The sequence below is a fragment of the Simochromis diagramma genome, unplaced genomic scaffold (genome assembly GCF_900408965.1).
Source record: "Simochromis diagramma unplaced genomic scaffold, fSimDia1.1 OVJJ01000383.1, whole genome shotgun sequence".
Lineage (NCBI taxonomy): Eukaryota > Metazoa > Chordata > Actinopteri > Cichliformes > Cichlidae > Simochromis > Simochromis diagramma.
The window spans coordinates 192,166-219,838 of NW_024386798.1; the positions used below are offsets into that span (position 1 = coordinate 192,166).

The 27,673-nt window shown below is 41.5% G+C and overlaps 1 long non-coding RNA gene across 1 annotated transcript; it reads left to right on the forward strand.

Moving 5' to 3' along the window:
• The first annotated feature begins 277 nt into the window (after positions 1-277).
• On the forward strand, positions 278-27,673 carry LOC120729333. Its single transcript, XR_005694894.1, has 3 exons — positions 278-643; positions 26,960-27,100; positions 27,559-27,673. It is a non-coding gene; the product is annotated as an uncharacterized LOC120729333 (long non-coding RNA).

Sequence of the window (27,673 nt, forward strand, 5' to 3'; positions counted from 1 at the left end):
TCCAACATTCAAACGTTGTAATGAAGGGATATTTTAAGCAGGCTGTTCTCGTTTATATGACTTCCATAAAACAACAGGGTTAAAACACATTGTGACGAAGTAAGATGTTTGTTTTGTAGTCCATTTTATGCACAATGTAGTTTCAACAGGCGGACATCCGGTGTCACATTGTTACAGAGAGACGAGTGTAAGGCTGTTCCAATTCTCAGAACCGCTCCTCTCTTTCCCTGAGTACTTAGCAATTCTCCTTCCCAAGATGACGTTTTCTTCGAGGCCAAGGAAAAGAGTTTAGGAAAAGTAGATATGCCCTAATTTTGAAATAACACCTCACGTGGTTACGTTGTTCAGCTGAGTCACGTGACCGCACAGCAACAAATCACAGCAGAGCCGGAGAAGGAGGCGGAGCAAAGTGTGTGTGCAGGAGAGGAGTCGAGCAGAGAGAGTGCTGCTTTTCATGAAACGGGAGTAAGGAACATATACCACTACCAACGTTGGGATTAATTTCTGCATCGATCTGCACACCCTTGTCTCCTGGATCGTAGCTCAGATCAGCGTGAACCACGTGGGTCTCTGCTCCCTGATTTGTTTAGAAAGACTTCCACCTTCATCACGGAGTTTCTCTCGGTTTGTGGGCTCATAAAAGGTAAACACCGAGCTAACTTTAATGTGGGTTCAGTTTATGCTGTTGATAATAATAGATTGCTTGGTATACATTGGAGTTAGGCAGACTGTAGAGTTTGTGATTGCTTGCAACATTATAATATGGCGGTTTTTAGGGGATAAGAATACATATAGAAAAATATTCTTTAAATGTGAACAAAAGGATGGGGTGAAGGGCAGGAGAACAACCAAACCCCAGAACATGAATCCACAGGTACAAGCGTGGGGGAGGGAAATCAGCCTTTAGAATAGGACTTCATAGGACCGTCTCTGTCTTGTTTCTTTATGTTGTTGTGGGTTCTTAAGAATGACACCATTACTTGAAGAGAAGGTATTTTATCGAACTGTGGTTCACATGTAAACAAAGCTTCGCCATCACAGTCTACCCCGAGGTAACTCCCTCTGCTCTCTAGCTCCCCCTACAGTCTAGGAGTGTTAACAACATAAAACATGATACTAGGCAAATAAGGATTTGCTGTTATTATTACATCTTCCTTTTTTTCAACAATAAAATAACATACCTACTTTCACAAACATAAACAGTCTCTATTTGTTTTTTACTTGTTAAACCAGGCTTTATCAAAGTAATGTTAACAACACAACTAGTTTTCAACAATTATGGTCCATTCAACACTAGTAAACAAACATAGTGAAACTTGCATAGATACTATGACATCATCTTCCAAACAACATGTCAACACATTACATCTGTTCAATCAGTCTCATAGGTGGCTTTACTTGTCTTACAGATCTTCTCAGTGTTTGTTCTTGTGTATGCATAGGTGTTTCAGGTGATAGTGTCTCATGTGTGTGTTGGGGTTGTTCAGCAGCCTCCAACCTCTGCTCCACTACTACTGGTCCCTTAAGAAGATCTCGGCGATTTCTTCTCAGCATAGCTCCATCTTCCCTCTGAATGATGTATGATCGTGGTTGATCTTTCCTTAGAACAGTTGCTTTCTGTGCCCATGTGTTGGTTTTGTCTTTGAATCTCACTTGATCCCCAGCATGCAGTCCAGGTAGGTTTTTTGTTCCTCTGTCATAATAGAACTTCTGCTTTGCTTTTTGTTGCTCGTTAAACTTCTTCACGCTGTTTTCCTCTTTTGTTTTAAGCAGATTATCCTGAATGGGCAGGTTTGATCTCAGGCGTCGGCCCATAAGAAGCTGTGCTGGTGACATACCACACTCAAGTGGCATTGTGCGGTATACTAGCAGGCTTTGGTAGAAGTCAGCACCACTATCTCTCGCCTTACTCATCAGCCTCTTCACTGTTTGGACGGACTTTTCCACTAGTCCATTAGATTGTGGGTAGTGCGGGCTTGATGTTGTGTGAACATAGTCCCATTCTTTGGCAAACTGTCCAAACCTAATATTGGAGAATTGTGGTCCATTGTCTGTGAACACTTCACTTGGCACACCGTGTCGTGCAAATACAGCTTTCATAGAGGTGATTACAGCCTCTGCTGTTGTTGTTTGCAGTCTACATACTTCCGGATACAAAGAGTAGTAGTCTGTGACCACAATATAGTGCCTCCAATATAGACACAAAGAGGTCAGCCCCCACTTTGATATGGTCGGTCTGGCACTGGGTGCGGCTTTAGTGGCTCGGCACGATTGCTTGCTTGATATGTCAGACATGTTGAACAGTTCGACACTTCATTTGTCACATCCTGATTAATCCGTGGCCAGTACATCACCTCACGTGCTCTCCTTTTACATTTTTCCATGCCTAGATACCCTGCTTGTATCTTTTTGAGCATCTCTCCTCGCAGGCTCTTTGGGATGAGAATTTTACTTCCCTTGAACACCACATCATCCACTACAGACAGTTCTGCTCTGCAGTTCCAATACTCTTGAATAACAGGTGAGCAGTTTTGCTTACAGCTGGGCCATCCATCTATGATGGTTTTGCGCAGTGCTTGTAACGTTCCATCTTTGCTTGTCTCCGTTGTGATGAGCTCCATCTTCCCTTCTGCAACAGGAAGTGCACTTGTGACCATGCTCACATATGCCCTTACATCATCATCCATCTTGGTGTTCGCTGGCTCATTCGGATCAACAGCTCGGGATAATGTGTCAGCTGTGTACATCAGCTTGCCAGGTGTGTACATCACGTTAAGCGTGTAACGTTGCAGCCGGATCATCATTTTTTGGATTCTCAGTGGACAGTCATTTAGTGGTTTTTGGAACAATGCTATCAGTGGCTTGTGGTCAGTTTCAACACTGATGGCCTGCCTGGACACAAACTGGTGAAATCTCTCACAGGCGTACGTTATGCTGAGCAGTTCTTTTTCAATCTGTGCATATCTTGTCTCTGCGTCTGTCATGGATCGCGATGCATATACAACAGGCTGCCACTCATCATACTTCTGCAGAAGAACAGCTCCAAGCCCACTCTGTGATGCATCTGATGAGATCTTAATAGGTCTCATTGGATCATAAAACTTCAGAACTGGTTCCTTTGTAAGCAGATCTTTCAAGTCACGCCATGCTTTCTCATGTTCATGATTCCACTACCATTCGATTCTCTTTTCAGTTAGCTGTCTCAGTGGCGCCATTTTTTCTGAGAGATTGGGTATGAATTTTCCCATGTAGTTTATCATGCCATTAAATCTCTGCACATCTTTCTTGCATTGCGGCCTCGGCATGTTTTAAATTGCAGACACCTTTTGAGGATCTGGTCTGATGCCTTCACTGCTCAGGATATCTCCAACGAATGTCAGTTCCTTCGCCCCAAGCTGACATTTCTCTTTGTTCAGCTTCAGATTGGCTTTTCTGGTTGCTTCGAGAACATTTCTCAGTCTCATGTCATGTTCAGCTTTTGTGCTACCCCACACAATGATGTCATCCATTGACGTGTCTACTCCTTCCAATTGTTCATAGATCATGTGTATTGTCTTGTGATACACCTCAGGTGCTGAAGCAATGCCAAACAGCCGTCGCTGGAATCTACCTGCCAAATGGGCTGTTGAACGTACACAGTTTTGAACTTGCTTCGTCCAGCTTCAGTTGCCAAAATCCTGATGAAGTGTCTAGCTTGCTAAAGTACTTCGCTTTTGCAAACTGTGACATTATCTCTTCTCTTGTAGGTAGTTTGAAATGTTCTCTTTATTGCTCTATTCAGATCTCTAGGATCCATGCAAACTCTGAGCTTTCCAGTCTTTTTCTCCACAATAACAAGAGAACTCACCCACTTTGTTGGCTCATCGATCTTTTCAATCACTTCCAGGTTTTCCATCCTGTCCAACTCGGCTTTCAGTGGCTTTTGTAGAGCAAATGGTACTTTGCGGCATGGATGAATGACTGGTGTTACACTTTCATCGACTCTGATTGTGTGTTCTCCAGCAAGGCAACCAAGTCCCTGAAATAGGTCACCATATTCGTTCATCAACTCATTATAGTCCATGTCATCATCAGTTTCCACAACGAGCACTCTTTTCACTAGGTTCAGACTCTCACAGGCATGTAACCCTAGTATAGGCTGCACAGTCTTCGGAACCACAATGAATGTTAGCGTGTGCTCCTTGTCTTTGTGTGTCACTTTAACCATGCATTTTCCTTTCACAGGTATTTCTGCACCTGAGTATCCACTCACTTTCACCTTCGTTGCATGCATTTTAGGTCTAGGTCTGGTTTTCTTGAACTCTGCTTCTGATATGACATTCACTTGAGCTCCAGTATCCAGCTTGACTTTCATGAGTGTGTCATTCACTTTGAGTGTCATTATCCAGTCCTTTTCACCTGTCTTATTGTCTGTCACTGCAGCTACATAGAGTTCCTCCAGTATGGACTGCACTTTGTTTCAGGGTTTGAGCTTTGCAGCACCTAGCATAATGGTTATTTTTGTTACATGTATTGCATCTTTTCCCATATGCTGGACATTTTTTAGGAGGATGTTGCATTCCGTAGCGACCACAAGTCTTTTCTTTTCTGTCCCTGTTTGCTGGCGATTTCAATTGGAGTTTCATTTCAGCAGCAGCACTCTCCTTTTTGACTCTGAGTGTGTTCTTATTCACAGCATCCACTCTGCAGCTGTCACTAAGCAGTTCTTTAGCTTGTGCCCTCACTGTTTTAGCTGCTCTGCACAGTGTTAATGCTTTTTCCAGGTCAAGATTTTTTTCTCTCAGTAGCCTCTCTCTCAGACCGTTGTCTGGAATCCCGCACACAAGTCTGTCTTTTATCAAAGAATCTGTCAGTCCTCCAAATTCACATGTTTTACTCCTGTTCTGCAGCTCTGTGACATACTGATCTATTGTCTCCCCTGTCTTCTGTACACATGTGAAGAATCTGTGCCTCTCAAATGTCACATTTCTCTTAGGTATGCAGTAAGCCTCAAACTTCTCCATTATTTTATTCAGCTTCATTCCGTCACCATCAGTAAACGTGAAGTTATTATAGGCTTCCAGTGCCTCATCACCCACTATATGCAAAAACACTGACGCTTGCTTTTTATCACTTGCCTCGTCAAGTCCAATTGCTGATAGGTACAACGTGAAACGTTGCTTAAATCTTCTCCAATTTTCAGCCACATTTCCAGTCAACTGAAGAATCGGTGGTGGGTGTAAGCCGTCCATGCTTACGTCGCTAGGTCTCTTTTCTCTCCCTCGGCGAGTTAGCTACACTACGTTCACTGCTAAGCTGATCCGTCGGTACTGCTATATTGTAGTCCGTTACCTTTCTTCAAGTCCATCTTCTGACACCATGTCTTGTTTCTTTATGTTGTTGTGGGTTCTTAAGAATGACACCATTACTTGAAGAGAAGGTATTTTATCAAACTGTGGTTCACATGTAAACAAAGCCTCGCCATCACAGTCTACCCCGAGGTAACTCCATCTGCTCTCTAGCTCCCCCTACAGTCTAGGAGTATTAACAACATAAAACAGTATACTAGGCAAATAAGGATTTGCTGTTATCATTACAGTCTCCAGATGCATCCAGGCCTGGCCGTTTTGACTGAGACCGGTGTTCCAGCTTAACTGGCGTGCATATTAACTGGCTTTGGTCGATCAGATGTGTGGCAGCACAGCCGGGGGTGGCATCACGGGCATCAGCAAAACAAAAAAAAATGCTCGTACTCATGTTGCCCTGACGTCATGCCAGTAGATTTTGGGAATGGTGTACGCACCGATCGGTTTTCTACCACCCATTTGCTGGGAGTAAGGGCACCCTGTCAGTGTCACTGCCCGATCCGTACCGGAAACCCGATCGGTACCCCGCATGCGCGAAATGTGTCTACTTCCGGTCGAAGCGTTTTACGATAGTTAGGGGTCAGAGTATCTGTTAAGATGTTAAGAATAATAAGTATCTCTTAACATGTTTCCAATGATGAAGCATTTCAATATAATGTAGACAAAAACGAAAAATAAAAAGATAGTTACGGATCAGGACTCCCCGATCTTTACTGCGCATGTGCAAAGTCGGACCGTACAAATCGGGTCTACCCAATGTGCAGGGGTTTTCTTCTTCTTCTCTTCATTTAATGGCAGTTTACTCCCCAGTGTACAAGGATACTGCCACCTGCTGACCGAGCGAATGAACCCTATTGTAAACTGAATTAGCGTCATTACAAATGTGTGTTAAATTTGATTTAGTGATAGTCGAGTGTGTGGAGAAGATTGATTGGAATAGTGATGATGATGTCCGCTTACACTGTCAATTGTCAGTAAAACAGTATCAGTGTCAGTATCTGGCTGATGAACCTACACGTGAGATATTACAAAGTCTGCATTATTAACTCTGTAATTAGGCGCCATTCTTCTTATTTTACGGCGCTATTGTTCAATCGGGGGATGCTCTCTGTTGAGGAGAAAAGCATGAATTTGTTTGTAAACGGATTATCCATTGTTTAAATGTCCCGGTAGTCGAAAAGGAGGCAAATCAAATCACTTTTATTGTCACATTACATGTGCAGGTACATTGGTACAGTACATGTGAGTGAAATTCTTGTGTGCGAGCTTCACAAGCAACAGAGTTGTGCAAAATACAATAACGTAAACAAGCAAAATACAAGAATGGCTAAATCTGAAACTAATAAATATATGTACAATATATAATAGTATATGCATTTCTGGATGTGTATACTAAATGTTTTTCTACGTGTGTGTGTGTGTGTGTGTATACACATATTTTACAAATTGAATAGAGTAAACAATAAAATAAAATATATAAAAATATACAGAGTTTAGACATGTGCAAAACAGTGGCATTACTGTACAGTATGGAGTGCATAATGTTAAGTTCCAGTAGTGAAGGTGAGGTGTCTATGACGTGTTCAGCGGTCTGATGGCCTGGTGGAAGAAGCTGTCTCTCAGTCTGCTGGTTCGGGACCGGATGCTGTAGAACCTCCTTCCTGAAGGAAGGTGTCTACTTCCGGTCGAAGCGTTTTACGATAGTTACAGGTCAGAGTATCTGTTAAGATGTTAAGAATAACAAGTATCTCTTAAAATGTTTCCGATAATGAAACATTTAATATAATGTAGACAAAAACAAAAAAATAAAAAGATAGTGACAGATCGGGACTCCTGATCCTTACTGCGCATGTGCAAAGTCGGACCGTACAAATCGGGTCTACCCGATCCGTACCGCGCATGTGCAGGGGTTTTCTTCTTCTTCTGTTCGTTTAATGGCAGTGTACTCCCCAGTGTACGAGGATACCGCCACCTGCTGACTGAGCGAATGAACCCTATTTTAAACTGAATTAGCGTCATTACAAACGTGTGCTAAATTTGATTTAGTGATAGTCAAGTGTGTTTATGCTTGTCTGTGTGGAGAGGATTGTTGGAAAAGTGATGATAATGTCCGCTATCACTGTCAATTGTCAGTAAACACTTCATCTGGCTGCTGAATCTTCACATGACATATTGTAAAGTCTGTATTATTAACTCTGTCATTAGGCACCATTCTTCTTATTTTACGGTGCTGTTGTTCAATCGGCAAATGCTCTCTGTTGAGGAGAAAAGCAAAAATTTGTTGCGGGTACGGATTATCCATTGTTTAAATGTCCCGGTAGTCGAAAAGGAGGCAGAGCTGCTGAGAAATGCTGGGAGCTAACTGGGCGCTAACCGTGTCATTCGAATATATTGAATGTTGTAATATTGGCAAAGAGAGGAAGTGACGTAAGATTTGCGCATGCGGGGTACCGATCGGGTTTCCGGTACAGATCGGGTAGTGACACACCCTCCTTTTGCGAGGTGTGCCTTCTGCTTGCGGCACAGGGAGGAGATGGTGGGAGATTCTTTGGCTGGCTGGTGCAGCGTCTAATAACTGACCCGTAAAATAATCCAAAATAAAAACAAACCAACAAACACGAAAACACCAGAGATTATGATACGGATTTATTTGTTGTTTTGATATCCCAGCTGGAGAAGAAGGGTCAGATGAGGCTGAAATATTTTCCATCAAAGCTTTATTACTAATGCGCATTGATCCCACTACATCAGAGGTGGGTCGAGTATCCAAAAAGTATACTCAAGTAAGAGTAGCATTACTTTAAAATATTATTACTGAAGTAAAAGTGAAAAGTAGTCGTCAAAAAAGTTAGTCAAGTGAGAGTAAAAAAGTAGCAGCGAGTAACTGTTTGAAATGTCCGATTTCTTTTTTAAATAAATGCTATCACACAAACAAAAATAAATAAATATACACATTTTACCATTTTCAAAAGGAATATATGTAAAAAGTAGGGGTGCAACGATACACAAAATTCACGGTTCGGTTCGATACTTTGGTGTCACGGTTCGATGTTTTTTCGATACAAAAAAAAATGTTCATGCCTTTTTAATTTGTCATTTATTAAAATTATAAATATATATTTTAACTCAAAAGTACAGTTTTTAAATTTAACCCTAACCCTTATGCGTGTTTTTTATTTTGACAGCGAATGCGCACCTGCGGACCACTTATGTGCACCCCTGGTTACATAGCTCGTCATATTGCAGCCACAGAAATTATTTTGTCCATGAAACCATAAAGCTGCACTTTCTTTTTGCCTTATAGTCTGATTTGTCATAACTTTTCCATTTTGTGGTAAGCTTTTCTTTGGCTGTCACTTCTTCACCCTGACCTGTCTTATTTGGCTCAGCAGAACTGAAATATATATCTTGCTGCTTTTACACACGCACTCACATAAGCTCAGCGATTCTCTGCGCGATCAACCTCTCACATGTTTAAGCTTGCTGCGGGAGATTTCACTTTTCATGTTTGCGTAGTAAGCTAACGATTGATAAGACGATGTCAGAGGAATTGGTGCGCAAATTATCATCACTCACCAATCAGTGCTGTCGCTCTCTATACACAGTTCGCGCGATTGCAAAGTGAAAGCAAAAAAAACAAGCGCAAATTCAAACGCGATTTCAATATGTCACATATTGACAGTGGCTCACCCATGCCAATGACATAATTACCCAGCTACATTTCAGAAAGAATGCAAAAGCATTGACATATATTTTTGCTTCCTACAATAGCCCGACGGGCAGGGCAGAGATAGATTTTGGTAGCCCGACTGGAAAAATCGCTAGCCCAGGACGTCAGGCTAGCAATATTGCGAGCCCTGTATCTGATTGAGGAATCACTCATCTTTGGAAAAGAGAGTTTATTACAGAGAAATGTCTCTTTCCAAAATAAAAGCTATACTATACGCTTTTTCTGGGGTATATTCTCAGCAGCATTTTAAACATATCAGGTCCATAAGGAGAATCATGTGCTAACGGCTGTCTAAATGACTCGGGTAAAGTTTGTAGCATGCTTGTCGTTTTTGTCTGCTTCCACTTGTCTTTGCACTAGGATGATGTAAATGTGCAGTTATATTCGTTGTGTTCCCACTAGTGCTTTCAGGTTAATCTCGTTGAAACCTTAACGCCACAACACGGCAAATCTCCGTTAACGAGCTACCCTTGATCGCCCCGTGCATGGGGCTAGATGGCCAACACGTTAACGAGCAAACTGCGCTAACACACTAGTTCCCACCCATGTAATTAAGCATTGCGTGGCACATCCAACATACTGTTTTACTTTAGTCCATGACGCGCTTACCTTCAGGGTCATACGTCACATGAAAACCAAAATAATTCCAAACGCCAGATCTGAATGAGGGTGGGGAAGGTTCAATTTGCCATGTTGCAAGGAGAGCTTAACTTCTGTCTCGCTAGCTTGCCCTGCTCTCTTCCTTCTGATGATGCCGTCTGTGTTGAGCGCTCAGTGGATCTGCGCTCGACAGTGCAGCCTAGGCGGACTAGTCGAACGCAGATTCACTGAGCGCTCAACACAGACAGCATTGTCAGAAGGAAAGTTGATAAAATAAATTACAAATCTTGTATTGTTCGATACATATGCGTACCGAACCGAAAGCACTGTATCGAACGGTTCAATATCGATATGAATATCGTTGCACCCCTAGTAAAAAGATCAACAAAATAAGGCACAATTCTAATTTCCCAGATTTCAGTTTTTCACAACATAAAGCTTTTTTCACCAATACCTACAGTAAATAATATAGATATACAGGGAGTGCAGAATTATTAGGCAAGTTGTATTTTTGAGGAATAATTTTATTATTGAACAACAACCATGTTCTCAGTGAACCCAAAAAACTCATTAATATCAAAGCTGAATGTTTTTGGAAGTAGTTTTTAGTTTGTTTTTAGTTTTAGCTATTTTAGGGGGATATCTGTGTGTGCAGGTGACTATTACTGTGCATAATTATTAGGCAACTTAACAAAAAACGAATATATACCCATTTCAATTATTTATTTTTACCAGTGAAACCAATATAACATCTCCACATTCACAAATATACATTTCTGACATTCAAAAACAAAACAAAAACAAATCAGCGACCAATATAGCCACCTTTCTTTGCAAGGACACTCAAAAGCCCACCATCCATGGATTCTGTCAGTGTTTTGATCTGTTCACCATCAACATTGCGTGCAGCAGCAACCACAGCCTCCCAGACACTGTTCAGAGAGGTGTACTGTTTTCCCTCCTTGTAAATCTCACATTTGATGATGGACCACAGGTTCTCAATGGGGTTCAGATCAGGTGAACAAGGTGGCCATGTCATTAGTTTTTCTTCTTTTATACCCGTTCTTGCCAGCCACGCTGTGGAGTACTTGGACGCGTGTGATGGAGTATTGTCCTGCATGAAAATCATGTTTTTCTTGAAGGATGCAGACTTCTTCCTGTACCACTGCTTGAAGAAGGTGTCTTCCAGAAACTGGCAGTAGGACTGGGAGTTGAGCTTGACTCCATCCTCAACCCGAAAAGGCCCCACAAGCTCATTTTTGATGATACCAGCCCAAACCAGTACTCCACCTCCACCTTGCTGGCGTCTGAGTCGGACTGGAGCTCTCTGCCCTTTACCAATCCAGCCACGGGCCCATCCATCTGGCCCAACAAGACTCACTCTCATTTCATCAGTCCATCAAACCTTAGAAAAATCAGTCTTGAGATATTTCTTGGCCCAGTCTTGACGTTTCAGCTTGTGTGTCTTGTTCAGTGGTGGTCATCTTTCAGCCTTTCTTACCTTGGCCATGTCTCTGAGCATTGCACACCTTGTGGTTTTGGGCACTCCAGTGATGTTGCAGCTCTGAAATATGGCCAAACTGGTGGCAAGTGGCATCTTGGCAGCTGCACGCTTGACTTTTCTCAGTTCATGGGCAGTTATTTTGCGCCTTGGTTTTTCCACGCTTCTCGCAACCCTGTTGACTATTTTGAATGAAACGGTTGATTGTTCGATGATCACGCTTCAGAAGCTTTGCAATTTTGAGACTGCTGCAACCCTCTGCAAGATATCTCACTATTTTTGACTTTTCTGAGCCTGTCAAGTCCTTCTTTTGACCCATTTTGCCAAAGGAAAGGACGTTGCCTAATAATTATGCACACCTGATATAGGGTGTTGATGTCATTAGACCACACCCCTTCTCATTACAGAGATGCACATCACCTAATATGCTTAATTGGCAGTAGGATTTTGGGCCTATACAGCTTGGAGTAAGACAACATGCATGAAGAGGATGATGTGGACAAAATACTCATTTGCCTAATGATTCTGCACTCCCTGTATAAACAGTGCAAATAATTTCCAGTGACAAGACATGCTGTAAACTTTTTTTTTAGCTTTTTATTTTGTACTTTTTCCAATTTTATAGTACATGCAAACAAAAATATGAAAAAGGAACACAAAAGAAACAAATTAAAAGGAATATATGCAGTAAACTATATATTCATTTTTGCTCCAAATGGCACAGCAGCCTCAGAGAAAACTTTAGAACGAGGCATCTTCAACATATGTTCATACAAGGCAGCTCAATTTACCATAAATTGTATGGGTGTGCATTTATTTCTGCATATTTAACAAAAATGTGCCATTTCTTCACTCATTGAGGTGATGGTTAAGCTTCAGTAGCAGTTTGCTCTCAAGGTTCTTTCTGTGAAGCTGTAACTGTTTAGCAGTGAACAGGAGTCCTACATGACTAAGAAGTCCTTCACAAGCTCCAGATGCAGGAAGAGCTGTATTGATTTTGATCGACAGCTTCTTGATGTGAGGAAAGCCATGCAATAGATCCACACCTCCAGTGAATGGACATGAAAGGTATCTCTCCAGCTCCCCTGCTTCTGGTTTTCCTGACCCCATGGATCCATCATCTTAGTCGGTTAGGCTGCTGTTTGTGCTGGCCTCATCCAGCTCTTTGTCTAGGTGGTGTCTGATGAAGTGGAGACCTGTGGAAAGATGTGTGGTTTTCAAAAGAATTAGGTCTGGTCATTATAGTGCTGTATACACTGCAAAGCTGCGGATGTTTGTTTGGAGCTAGCCTCCAAAAGCTGGCCATACACTGTGCGATTTTTGGCCCATTTTGAGCCGATTTTTCAGTCGCGCAACCGTTCTGGGGATCGGTGTAGTATACATGGGGTAACGAAAAGCAGTTAACACCTCACGACCAGCTCCCAATCATCAATCGCATGATAATCCAAACCTGTTTGAAATCCTGTCGCCCCTCAACGCAGCCTCTCACACTGTGCAAGCACAAACACAGGAATGAAAGAGAAAAGGTGGAGCAGCACGGCAGTGCAGCTTGTGATCTGGACACGAGATGGAGGCACAACTTGTAGGATGAGGCAAGCTCATCCGAGTACGGAAGTGTAGAGCTGCCACCCAGGCAAAAGAAAAATAGAGCTGTATCACGTTATAATGTGAAAATTTTATTGTTCTAACAATATACTTTTAATGTTTGTACAATATAGTATTTATATTGTACGACCGTGATAATGATGTATATTGTAATAACGTGATATTATATTGTTCAAAGGTGAAAGGTATATTGTACTAACATTAAAAGTATATTGTTAGAACAATAAACCTTTCATGTTGTAACGTGATATAGCTCTGTTTTTCTTTTGCCTGGGTGGCAGCTCTACGCTTCCGTATCCAAGGCTTTTCAATGTGGCCTCACAAACTTATCACGACTACAACAACCATGAAAAGAGTTGGATGGACATTGCTGCTCAGACACAGCTGCCTGGTCAATGTTTTTCATTAGTAATTTAGCAAAGTTGATGGTGTGTGTGTCTGTGTGAGTAAACGACAGAGAGAGGGAGAGCAAGGGACAGATTTAATATGATAAGCTTCATGTTATGGTCGCACTGTCATGGTCCTGCGGCCATGACTCAGTGACTTTGTGTTTGTGTTCTTTATTGCTATTACTTTCATTATTATTCGTGACTGTTTTGGGATGGTTTGTGTTTTGGGATTTTAGATACTGGGTTCTGGGTTTGTGCTCCCTCTATTGGTCCCTGGTGTTAGTGTTCCCCTGTCTCGTCAGGTTAATCAGGTCCAGCTGTGTCCCCCACCTGTGTGTGATTTCCCAGTGTCTCTCTTTGTACTTATAGTGTGTGTTTTCCTCTGTTCCTCGTCGCGTCGTCTGTGTTCATTCTCTGTGAAATCCCCTGCGTGCTCTCCCTGCTGTTCTCCCTTCATGTCAGGTTTGCTACTCCGTGGTGTAGTTTTTCCCAGTTTAGTTCATCCTTAGTTCTGTTTTGCCATCTCCACTTTATGTTTGGTATTGTTAATAAATCGCCCTCACGTCTGAATAAGTACTGCATTTGAGTCCTCCTTCCACTCTTCACACGGCCGCTGCCCCGAGCCGTGACACGCACAGTTTGAGCACTCAGGTCGCATCAGAGCATCAGGCCGTATAGTGTGAGACCCTGCATCGTGACCTATGAACTTCTAACCCCTGAGATTTAATTGTACAGATTGAGCAGGAGCTGAATAACGCAACTGAAAATAAATCGCACAGTGTTTGCCCAGCTTAATGCAGACTGTTTAAACGAAACAAGCTGCTGTTTCACATAATAAACCCTGTCAGCCGCAGTATTGCCTTCTGTTTTAACAGTTAAAGCAGTAGAGATGAGCTGTTTGCATGTACGTGGAACTCTAGCGTCATTAACCAGGCAAGCTGTTAGCTTATAGCTCACGCTAGCTAACCAGCGAGCAGTTAAAAAGACAGCCGAAGCTGCACAAAACACCCACAAACTTATCTCACTACAACGTAGCGCCGAAAATATGACAGCTGCTGTAACATAAGACTGACATCCAGCTAACTACAGCTAAAAAGATATTTACAGAAAACTTACCGTTTCCTCAGGTTACATGAGTTGAGTTATTTCACGCTGAAAAGTTGGTTTGTTTTGGCTCTCACTGAAGAGACCGACACTGAAGACATAGCTGTTCTTTTGTACTGGTTTTAAGTGAAACATTTTTTGTATGTGAGGAAAAGGCTGTTAATCCTCTTCAGCTCTAGAGTAGACTCTGCCATGTTTTCATGTTTTTTCTTTCAGTGTGTCCGCTACTTTAAAACGCTTGGGCCGCTCTGCCCGCCACAGTTTCAAACTGGTGATGTGACTGCATGGCCACATCTCATTGGTAAAAACGTTACCGGAAACTCCACTGGCGGCATGTTATCTAATGTGTTAAACTATTTTATTTTTATTTTTTTAAAGTAACGAGTCGAATTTTGCAAATGTAGCGGAGTAAAAGTACTGTTTCTTCTTGACAAATGTACTCAAGTAAAAGTAAAAAGCATTGTGCAAAAAAGGTACTTTAAAAGTACATTTTTTTTCAAAAACTTACTCAAGTAAATGTAACGGAGTAAATGTAACTCGTTACTACCCACCTCTACACTACATGCAGTCACAACAAACACCAAGTGGATCTGAGGAGTACTTCTCAAAGACACCTTTATCCACAGGTTTCTCCAAGAGCGTACGTAGGCTGCCATAACAGACCACTACTTCCGTTGTCCGGTTTTATACTTCCGGTTACTCAAAGTGAAAGCCAGCGTTCAGTCGTTGCTAACAACAAAATCAGTTACTTTGTGCTGTAATAAGTGGCTTTAACTGTTCGAGGATGAGCTTGGGTTCAACGTGTGCTGTTGTCAGCTGCCACAATTCAATTCAATTTTATTTATATAGCGCCAAATCACAACAAAAGTCGCCTCAAGGCGCTTTATAGATACAAAGAAAAACCCAACAATCATATGACCCCCTATGAGCAAGCACTTTGGCGACAGTGGGAAGGGAAAACTCCCTTTTAACAGGAAGAAACCTCCGGCAGAACGAGGCTCAGGGAGGGGCGGCCATCTGCTGCGACCGGTTGGGGTGAGAGAAGGAAGACAGGATAAAAGACATGCTGTGGAAGAGAGGCAGAGGTTAATAACAGATATGATTCAATGCAGAGAGGTGTCACGGTTTGCCGGGGCAAGCCGTGTGGAGTTGTAGAAAGGACCCAAAAGGCGGCAGCTCTGGTGCAGGTGAGTATTTATTTACAGGAGTGGGTACAAACAGCAATGGTGGGAAAACATGAACCCGGAAACCTAAACTGGGTAAAACTAACAAAACCAACCAGAAACAAAGATGCAGGGAGATCCGGGGAAATACACATGGAGAGATGCAGGGAGACCGAGGGGAAACAACACAGACGACATAAGACATAAGACGCAGACCTTCACAATAAAACAGGAAACACATACACGCAATGACATAACACACCAGCTTAACACAGACTGGGGGACACAGAACATAGGAACATGAACCATGAAACAGAAGAGTACAAACACCCAAGGTAACCAAAACCACAGAATACTAATAAACTAAACATAAACACGGAGTCGCAGACTCCGGACCATGACAAGAGGTCTATTATTACATAGTGAGTGAGAAAGGTGACTGGAAAGGAAAAACTCAATGCACCATGTGAATCCCCCGGCAGCCTACATCTATTACAGCATAACTAAGGGAGGATTCAGGGTCACCTGGTCCAGCCTTAACTATATGCTTTAGCAAAAAAGAAAGTTTTAAGCCTAATCTTGGAAGTAGAGATAGTGTCTGTCTCCCGAATCCAAACTGGAAGCTGGTTCCACAGAAGAGGGGCCTGAAAACTGAAGGCTCTCGCTCACATTCTACTTTTAAATACTCTAGGAACAACAAGTAGGCCTGCAGAGCGAGAGCGAAGTGCTCTAATAGGGTGATATGGTACTACAAGGTCATTAAGATAAGGTGGGGCCTGATTATTTAAGACCTTGTATGTGAGGAGCAGGATTTTGAATTCAATTCTGGATTTAACAGGAAGCCAATGAAGGGAAGCCAAAACAGGAGAAATATGCTCTCTCTTTCTAGTCCCTGTCAGTACTCTTGCTGCAGCATTTTGGATTAGCTGAAGGCTTTTCAGTGAGTTTTTTGGACATCCTTATAATAATGAATTACAGTAGTCCAGCCTGGAAGTAATAAATGCATGAACTAGTTTTTTAGCGTCACTCTGAGACAGGATATTTCTAATTTTAGAGATGTTGCGCAAATAGAAGAAAGCAGTTTTACATATTTGTTTAATATGTGCGTTGAATGACATATCCTGGTCAAAAAATGACTCCAAGGTTCCTCACAGTGTTACTGGAGGCCAAGGTAATGCCATCCAAAGTAAGAATCTGGTTAGATACCATATTTCTAAGCTTTTCAGGGCCGAGTACAATAACCTCAGTTTTATCTGAATTAAGAAGCAGAAAGTTAGCGGCCATCCAGGTCTTTATGTCTTTAAGACATTCATGCAGTTTAACTCATCGGTGTGTGTTATCTGGCTTCATGGACAGATAGAGCTGGGTGTCATCTGCATAGCAGTGAAAATGTATGCTATGTCTTCTAATGATACTGCCTAATGGAAGCATGTATAATGTAAACAGAATTGGTCCTAGCACTGAACCCTGTGGAACTCCATAATTAACCTCAGTGTGTGAAGAGGACTCTCCATTTACATGCACAAATTGGAGTCTATTAGATAGATATGATACAAACCACTGCAGTGCAGTACCTGTAATACCTACAGCATGTTCTAATCGCTCTAATAGGATATTATGGTCAACAGTATCGAATGCTGCACTAAGGTCTAGCAGGACAAGCACAGAGATGAGTCCACTGTCAGAGGCCATAAGAAGATCATTTGTAACCTTCACTAAAGCTGTTTCTGTGCTGTGATGAGCTCTGAAACCTGACTGAAACTCTTCAAATAAATCATTCCTCTGCAGATGATCTGTTAGCTGTTTGACAACTACTCTTTCAAGGATTTTTGATATGAAAGGAAGGTTGGAGATTGGCCTATAATTAGCTAAGACTGCTGGGTCTAGAGATGGCTTTTTGAGTAAAGGTTTAACTACAGCCAGCTTGAAGGCCTGTGGTACATAGCCGATTATTAGAGATAGGTTGATCATATTTAAGATCGAAGAATTAATTAATGGCAGGACTTCTTTGAGCAGTTTTGTAGGAATGGGGTCTAAAAGACACGTTGATGGTTTGGAGGAAGTAATTATTGAAGTTAACTCAGAAAGATCAATTGGAGAAAAAGAGTCTAACTTAACATCAATGGTACTAAGAGTAGCTGTAGATAATATTACATCTGTGGGATGATTATTGGTAATTTTTTCTCTAATGATAAAAATTTTATTTGTGAAGAAGTTCATGAAGTCATTACTAGTTAACGTTAAAGGGATGGCTGGCTCAAAAGAGCTCTGACTTTTTGTCAGCCTGGCTACAGTGCTGAAGAGAAACCTGGGGTTTTTATTTTCTTCAATCAGTGATGAATAGTAAGATGTTCTGGCTTTGCGGAGGGCTTTCTTATAAAGCAGCAAACTATTTCTCCAGGCTAAATGATGATCCTCTAAATTTGTGACACGCCATTTCCTCTCCAGATTACAAGTCATCTGCTTTGGGGTACGTGTTTGAGAATTATACCACGGAGTCAGGTACTTCTGATTAGAAACCTTAGTTTTCACAGGAGCTACAGTATCCAGAGTCGTACGTAGTGAGGAGGTGAAATTATTAACAAGATAATCGACCTCTGTAGCGTTCAGATAGCTGCTCTGCTCTATGTTGGTACAGGGCATTGAAGATGATAACAGTGGGTGGATTATATTCTTAAACTTAGTTACAGCGCTTTCAGAAAGACATCTACTTTGATAAAGTCTACTCTCCACCGCTGTGTAATCAATTATTGTAAATGTAAATGTTATCAGGAAATGATCAGACAGGAGAGGGTTTTCAGGAAACACTGTTAAATGTTCAGTTTCTATGCCATATGTTAAAACAAGATCTAGAGTGTGATTAAAGTGGTGGGTGGGTTCTTTTACATTTTGAGAGAAACCAATTGAGTCTAATAACAGATTAAATGCCATGTTGAGGCTGTCATTTTAGCATCTACATGGATGTTAAAATCACCCACAATAATTATTTTATCTGAGCTCAGAACTAAATTAGATATAAAGTCTGAGAAATCAGACAGAAACTCTGTGTAAGGCCCAGGTGGACGATAGATGATAACAAGTAAGACTGGTTTCTGAGTTTCACAGCACGGGTGGACAATGTTAAGCATCAGGCTTTCAAATGAATTAAAAGTCTGTCTTGGTCTTTCATTAATTAATAGGCTGGTGTGAAAAATTGCTGCCACACCGCCCCCTCGGCCTGTGCTTCGAGATTTCTGGTAGTTAGAATGACTCGGGGGTGTTGATTCATTTAAACTAACATAATCATCCTGCTGCAACCAGGTTTCTGTAAGAAAGAGTAAATAAAATTTGTTGATCAATTATTAAGTCATGTACTAACAGAGACTTGGAGGAGAGAGACCTAATATTTAATAATCCACATTTCACTGTTTTAGTCTTTGGTTCAGATGTGGATACTGTATTGTTCTTTCTTTGTAATTGTTTATGTTTAAGTTGTTTGTTGCTGGATTTTAGTTTGTTTTTTGTCTTTTTGGAAGCTGACACAGTCTCTATGGAGATGGGTTTTTGGGGGGGTAGCAAGAGGAGAGAAGCTGCAGAGAGGCGTGTAAGACTGCAACTCTGCTTCCTGGTCCCAACTCTGGATAGTCATATTTTGGGGGGTTTAATAAATTTGTCCATATTTGTAGAAATGAGAGGTGCTCCATCCAAAGTCCGATGGATGCCGTCTCTCCTAACAAGACCAGGTTTCCTCCAGAATTTTTGCCAAATATCTATGAAGCCCATATCGTTTCTGGGACACCAATCAGACAGCCAGCAATTTAAGGAGAACATGCGGCTAAACATGTCACTCCTGGTTTGATTGGGGAGGGGACCAGAGAAAACTATAGAGTCCGACATTGTTTTGGCAAAGTTGCACACCGATTCAATATTGATTTTAGTGACCTCCGATTGGCGTAACCGGGTGTCATTACTGCCGACGTGAATTATGATTTTACTGAATTTACGTTTACCCTTAGCCAGCAGTTTTAAATTTCCTTCAATGTCGCCTGCTCTGGCCCCTGGAAGACAATTGACTATGGTTGCCGGTGTCTCTAGCTTCACATGTCTGAGAACAGAATCACCAATTACCAGAGTTTGACTCCCGGCGGGTGTGTCGCCGAGTGGGGAAAAACGGTTAGACACATGAACGGGTTGGTGGTGTACCTGGGGCTTCTGTTTAGGACTATGCTTCCTCCTCACCGTCACCCAGCTGCCCTTTTTCCCCAGCTGCTTGGGGTCTGCCGGGGAACAGCTAGTGGGGCCTATGCTGTCTTCGGCTGCACCAGCTACTGGGGCCTGGCTAGCTATGGGTGAATGAAGGGTGCGAAGCCGAGTCTCCAATTCAGTAATCCTGGCCTCCATAGCTGCAAATATGCTACATTTGTTACAGATATCATTACTGCTAAAGGAGGCCGAGGAGTAACTAAACATCTGACACAATGAGCAAGAAAGTGCAGGAGGGACAGGTGAAGTAGCCATGGTGCTAACGAGTCAACTACGAGCTAAGCTAAGCTAGCGAAACAGTACAGAGACAGTGAGTGAATACTTTGGCTATAAATTAGGTAGTGAGTACACAGAAAGTGTGCTTCGGATGAAGCACGCGAAGATTGTACTATGAAAAAAGAATGTATTTAAAAGTTGTTAATTAAATTGCTAAGCAAATAAGCTACTCAGAAACACCACTGTGTTTGAGCAGGAACAGGAAGTGATACTCTACCGCAGAGCGAGCGAACACCAAGTGACAGCGCCACCAAGAGTGCAGGAAGGTCCCAGCATTGTTACTTCAAGGAAACTGAAAAACGAATTAGAAACATTTTGCCTTGAGCATCAACAACTTAGAAAGGCCTGTCCGTGCCCACCGCCCTACGCACTGCACTCTATGCCGAGGAAGGAGGATGGGAAACTAGCGTGGCTGGCAGCTTTAAGACTCAAACACCCTCCAAAGAGAATTTATGTTTGCTCCTTTCGTTTTATCGATAAAAAGCCCACAGAGCAACACCCCGACCCGGAGCTTTATCTGGGCTATGACCACCAAAGAAAAGAAAGAAAGAAAAGAAGAAAGCTATTGGGGCTCAAGAGTTGGGAGTTCGCCTTGTAATCGGAAGGTTGCCGGTTTGAGCCCCGGCTTGGACAGTCTCGGTCGTTGTGTCCTATGGCAAGACACTTCACCTACCGCCTACTGGTGTTGGCCAGAAGGGCCGATGGCACGATATGGCAGCCTCGCTTCTGTCAGTCTGCCCCAGGACAGCTGTGGCTACAACTGTAGCTTGCCTCCACCAGTGTGTGAATGTGTGTGTGAATGGGTTGATGACTGGGTGTGTAAAGGGGTCCCTAGGGGGGACTACTAAAAGCGCTATACAAATACAGGCCATTTTACCATTTACTCACTTGGACCACTTTGAGTGTGACAGCTTCCAGTAACACGAACAAAAACACAGAATCTGTACCCGGTGTTGTGCCAAAAAGTGATTGTCTGCCAAAAACTGATTTCCGGTATTTGCCAAAAAGTGTTTACTCGTATTTAAACTGCTATAAGTAACTTGTTGGGCTATAATATGTGAAACATATGTCAAATGCATCCCTAATGGATGACACAAAGTCATACTGAGCCACAAACAACATTCGTGTAACAAGGTAGAAGGCGCAATCAGCTTTTGGCAGCGACTTTTATATAACCTTTATTTATGCAGTTAAAAAAATGTCATTAACATTAAAAATGTCTTCTGTAAGAGTAAGTTGGCCAAGAGGACAGCAGAAATGGCAGCAAATATTACAATAGTTCTGAAAAAATATGTTAAGTGGGATAAAGGACCGGATTGGTTATAATGTAAGTACAATAACACAGAGTTGTAAAGATACTTGAAAAAACAGATAATTTTTGAATTCTATATACAACCCCTTTGTAAATGCTGTTCACCGAAGTCTATTTACCAACATACGTAAAGATATTACATATAAAAAATACACGGAAACTAGGGCTGCTCGATTATGGCAAAAATGATAATCACGATTATTTTCACTGAAATTGAGATCTCGATTATTTGACGATATTTATTTAACCCTTTAAGACCTACTATAGAACCAAGTCCGCCAGAGCTTATATTATATTTTTACATGCTGTAGTGCCATTTGTGGGAGCATTTCAAGTTGCTATACAACTGTTATAGCCCATATTTTAATAATATGTATGCATTAAGTCCATAGTAACTACATTAATTGCAAAAAAGTGCAATAAACTACAAAAAAATTGAAAATCGTTTTTTGTATATTTTACATATATTTCTACTTGGAGAAATTTAAGAGGCTTATCCCTCAAAGCTTTAAATACAAAAAAGTTGCAAAAAATAGTTTACAATAACAGGAAACTTATTTTGAGTGTCTTCATAGTTTTATTTTGGAGATACACCAATTTTTATATACTGCAGGAAAAACAAAAAAACAATCCTATGATGCAAATTTGCAAAGAAAACAGCAGGTGCATCAAAATAAACTATTTCCAGCAGTGCAATTCGAGTTCTAAGCATCCCAGAAACTATTCAGAAAAATCAAACATGACCAGTATAGGCTTTTAAGGCCTACAAGTAAAAAACTACAATTTCTGCGAAAATGACGTCACTTCCGGTTTCGGCCAGGAAATGGCGGACATGCGACAGTTTGCGCTGACCTCTGTTTCACTGTGGGAAGTGTTACGAACAGCTGATCGGATCGGCAAAGCGTGTTTCTGGAATATTATGTTTTTGTTCCTGCAAGCGCTTTTTATGCAGTTTTTGCAAAGCTTTATGTGGAAGGCAACCGTGACCGAGGACAAGCTGATGGCACAACATGTAAGTACAACTCCTCTGGTTTCATATGCAAAACAAATTATTGCGCTAGCTTACACGGTTCAGGGTTCTTCAGGGATTTAAAAAATAGCTACACAAAACGGAGTGTGCTGCTCTGACCGGCTTTAAAGGGTTAACAATGACTTTAAAAAATAATATAAAATAGTGTGCAACACCACTGAAGTTTTTTTTACCTGTCTTTTCAGCCAACGGCAGTCACTCTCCTCTCCAAATAACTTCTGCTTAGCTTTCCGAGCTTCCCTCGGGTGCTCTTAATCAGCGGTCTCCAACCTTTTTTGCGCCACGGACCGGTTTATGCCCGACAATATTTTCACGGACCGGCCTTTAAGGTGTCGCGGATAAATGAGGGAGGGGCTAATAATCGGCTCAGTCATTTTTAATGATCGTTGAAATCCCAGATCGTAATCGTGATTAAAATTCGATTAATTGAGCAGCCCTAACGGAAACATTGGAAATCAGTTTTAGGCAGGCAATCATCTTTTGGCACAACATCGGTAAGTGAAAGTCTAAATGTGGTTTGCCACAGTTTCACATTTTAATCACACAAATTAATCACGAAAATACTTTTTCTAAATAATAGCCTATGGTGAATGGCGTTAGTATCAGCACTAGCTGGTTATTAGCAGCAAAGTCTCAATTTTAATGAAAGTTTACACCCATGGTTAGTAATTAACACCAGCCACATGCTGCCAAAACTATACAGCGGGGAAAATAAGTATTTGACACATCAGCATTTTCATCAGTAAGGGGATTTCTAAGTGGACCATTGACACAACATTTCCACCAGATGTTGCCATCAAGCCAAATATTGAATCCATACAAACAAATCAGAACATTGAAGTATACAAGTTAAACCATAATAAATAAAGTGAAATGACACAGGGAATAAGTATTGAATACATGAAGATAACAAGGGGCAAAATGACATAGAAAGCCAGGAGATCACCTGAAATCTGTCAGTATTGATAGAGAAATCCTGTCCCCTATCAGTACTAATTGATATCAGCTGCTTTAGTCCTAATTGATGGCCTATAAAGGCTCCTCATTACCCAGAAGGCACACAGGAAAGACTTCATGATGGGTAAAAGCAAAGAACTCTCTCAAGATCTTCGTAATCTTATCGTTGAAAAGCATCGTGATGGGAATGGTTATAGGTGCATTTCCAGAATGCTGAATGTTCCTGTGAGCACTGTGGGGGCCATTATCCGGAAATGGAAGGAGCATCAGTTCACCATAAACCTGCCACGATCAGGTGCTCCACGCAAGATCCCTGTCCGAGGAGTCCAAAGAATAATCAGGAGAGTTCTCCAAGAGCCAAGAACCACTCGGACAGAACTTCAGGAAGACCTTGCATCAGCAGGTACTGTTGTTTCAAAGAAAACTATAAGCAATGCACTGAACCGCCATGGCATCCATGCACGCTCACCACGCAAGACTCCATTGCTGAACAAAAAGCATGTCAAGGCTCGGTTAAAATTTGCGCAACAGCATTTGGAGAAGCCTGTGGATTATTGGGAGACTATAGTATGGTCAGATGAAAGCAAAATTGAACTTTTTGGCAGCCATTCTACACACCATGTTTGGAGAAGGAATGGCACTGCTCACCACCCCAAGAACACTATACCAACAGTTAAGTTTGGGGGTGGTAGCATCATGGTTTGGGGCTGCTTTTCAGCAAGGGGTACTGGCAGACTTCATATTATTGAAGGCAGGATGAATGGAGAGATGTACCGGGACATTCTGGATAAAAATCTGCTGCCATCTACCAGGAAGCTAAAAATGAAAAGAGGGTGGACATTTCAGCAAGACAATGATCCCAAACACAAGGCCAAGGTAACAATGAAGTGGTTTCAAAGAAAGAAAATCAAGTTGCTTGAATGGCCCAGTCAATCACCTGACCTAAATCCCATAGAAAATCTATGGAGAGAACTGAAGATTAAAGTTCATAAAAGAGGCCCAAGGAACCTTCAAGATTTAAAGACCGTTTGTGTGGAAGAATGGGCCAGAATCACTCCTGAGCAATGCAGACGACTGGTCTATCCATACAAGAGGCGTCTAGAAGCTGTAATCACCAACAAAGGCTTTTCTACAAAGTATTAAATAAAGTGTGTTCAATACTTATTCCCTGTGTCATTGCACTTTATTTAATATGATCCAACTTGTATACTTCAATGTTCTGATTTGTTTGTATGAATTCAATATTTGGCTTGATGGCAACATCTGGTGGAAATGTTGTGTCAATAGTCCACTTAGAAATCCCCTTACTGATGAAAATGCTGATGTGTCAAATACTTATTTTCCCCGCTGTATATGGCTTCATTTAATTGTCCCAGAGAGATTAGCCCCAAGGGCTGTAAAGGTCTTAGGTTTGTGTTTATGCAGAACATGTTAACAGAGTTATTAGAGGCAATTATTTTATCATTCATTTAAAGTGCTTGCAACTGCATGAAAACTCAGGTAAAAATGTTAAAGGCAACCTTTGCAAAAATACCAACATTTGTGACTTTTTTTTAGAATGAAAAAATGGTTTATGATATTGCACTGTAAATGAAACATGCTCACTAGGTGTTCAGATCACAAGTGTGGCAGTCTTGAGCCCTGTGCAAAACATTGTAAGTTGCACTTGCATGTAATAGCCTCTGCTGCCAGTTTTCTGCAGCTGCAGCTCTCCATCTACCAGTTTGATATCGCTGCATTTCTGGGTAAGCTGCTCCGTGATTGAAGAATAAGTTGGCACAGGACATTTTATTTCTTGAAGCACATCTGAGTCAATGACCCCGTCAGGACTCGCAGAGAGCCATGGCTCCTGGATGCTGATAACACTACCCATGTGAAGGATGTTCATACCCTGTTCTTTCAGCTGATGACAAGCTCTTCATTTTATTTACCATAGTTTGTTTCATAATTCCCACGAAAAGAAGGGTACATGTGCTCAGATAAAAATTTGTCATTTTTTGTGGTGGCACGTACTGGAACTTTTTTTTAGCAGAGCTTGCTGTAAGTCTGATTTTCCTACAGTTGTGCCACAAATCAGATGCACTTTGCTCTTTTGTTTCTTCTTGTAATTGTTCTGCTTGCTCTTCAGAAACTTGAATATATGCCTGGTAGAATGCCCTGCATGGAATACAGCTTACTTTGTAAGTGCTTATGTGCTTGGTGTGGCTGAAAGAATTACTCATCAACTTAACTGTTGCGGTGAGGACCTGCAGATAGCGAGGCACTGTAACACTTTCCAATCAATGTGTTCTTGAGGAGGAAAAGTGGCTCCACTTGTGCTTTGCTAACGCTGTCAATAAAGTCTTGATGTGTAAGGTGATATGGTGTGTTAGGGAGAGTGTGTGTCACTGCAGTCCGGGAGTTCACATCGTACTGCTGCTCTGCCCTGTGATGTCTGAAGTTTATCTGGCTTAGACGTTTAGGTTCAAGGTTCTTTGCTGTCCCTGCATTCCACCTGCGTTGCTCATCTGTACATGCAAGCCTGGCCTTTCCACTGATCACAGAATTCTGCACCTGTAACAAACATTAATAGTTAGTACTACTAATCCAAAATACTCAAAGCTTCATAAAACTGAAACAAACATTTATTTTTAGCTCCATTCTGCTGCTGATACATACTTTAGGTTTCTGAATATTAAACTTGTTGTTGCCTTTCATAGTGTGTAACTTGAAGGTAGGGCTGGGCCGTTCACAGTAATACCGGTGCATTGTTAGGCAACAATAAGAAAATGAAATATCGCGATAGAATATGGGTAAAACGCGCATGCACAGTGCCTTTGTGTTCATACACACATGGCCGAAAAAGCACGGCGGCAGCGTTGAATGAGAACCGGAGGAAAGCGGATTGTTGAGTGAAACGGATGAATCAGAATTGGTTTGTAAAAATGGTGCCACTTGACTGGTTTTGTGTTTGTCAGTCAGATACACAATAAAGCACTTTTTTTTTGTAGAACATACAAGCGGGCCATCGTTATTCCCGGATTTGTCCGACTAAGGTGCTCGCAAATCTGGGAATAATCTGGGTCCTAAACTTCGTCCATTTCAGGTCCCAAAGTTAAACAAACACTGCGGCATCACTGAGAGTTTAAAACTGTCTAAATTCTTTCATCTTTAATAAAAAGATCAGCATTGGTGCTTTACCAGGTGTAACTATGAAGTTTAACATCCAGGCATTCATGAAAACAGAATTTATTACATTTAATGCGGTAAACGAGTTAGCAAGAGGTTAGCTTGCTAGTTTTGCTAGTTACCCAAACATGATATAGCATGTTCTGACTGTGAGATTTCTGAATAAATTCTAACATACAGCTGTTGTGTGATTTTTGAAATGTTTTTTGAAAACCTCATTACCATCCATGGGGAGCTAGGATGGTAATGAGGTGCTTGGAAATGTTGTAGTTGGCTGAGTTTATACTGCTACCAATGAGTCTGAGCGGGACTCCTTTGTGGAACTATGTAATGTTGACATATATACAGGGTGTAGCATCCCCTGGCTAAAGGTGGTGACATACAGGACACTCAGTGGCTTTTTACCTTTCAAGTTCTTGTATGCAACTGATGACTTTCTATTTGTAGTTGCTTCTGGGGTTTTACCTTGAAGCTTTATAGGTACTTTTGTCACTGAGGAGTGTAGTAATGTTTATTTGCTCTGCTTCTTTTTGTCAGGGATAAAATACGTCTATATAGTTTTTGTGTCCCAGCTGAGTAACAGGAGGACAAGAGTCTGGTGGTGCAGCATAGGAACAATTTCAGCCATTTGGACTCAGCTCAGCCACTACAGAGGAAACAATGACTTCAATACAGAAGGTGAGAAAAGTATCACAGTTACACTGTTATTGAAACTGTGTGCACAGCTGGTTGGTTTTTAAAAAACAATTAACAGCAGCTTTATCTTTTCCATCCTGGGCTCCTCCATATATACAGACTCTACATTTACAACCAAAAACCACTGAAGTTAGAAGAAAATACAAAGATCATATTTTATCAGCACATATTGAAACAACAATATCTGTTACGAACAGTTGAACTCAAAACTTTTTATGAAGTAAAAGATTTTCTCCACTTATCAGTATTTCTTCAATAATGTCATTTTCATTACAACTCTCATTGCACATCATTGTAACGTGACACTATCACCAGAAGGTGTTGGAAACACACCAACAATGTGTTTCTTGTCACATTAAATTCCACTAATGGAGGGAGTTACAGTTTGTTCCACGACTGCATTTCACTCACTGCCTCTGTTTGTATCTCTGTCACTGCAGGACGAACGTGAGGCGGAAAAACATGTGCTCTCAGGAGGCCGACAAACCTCACAGAAGAAAGGGAGAGAAAACATACAGCTGTGATGACTGTGGGAAGGATTTTACTCGGAATGAC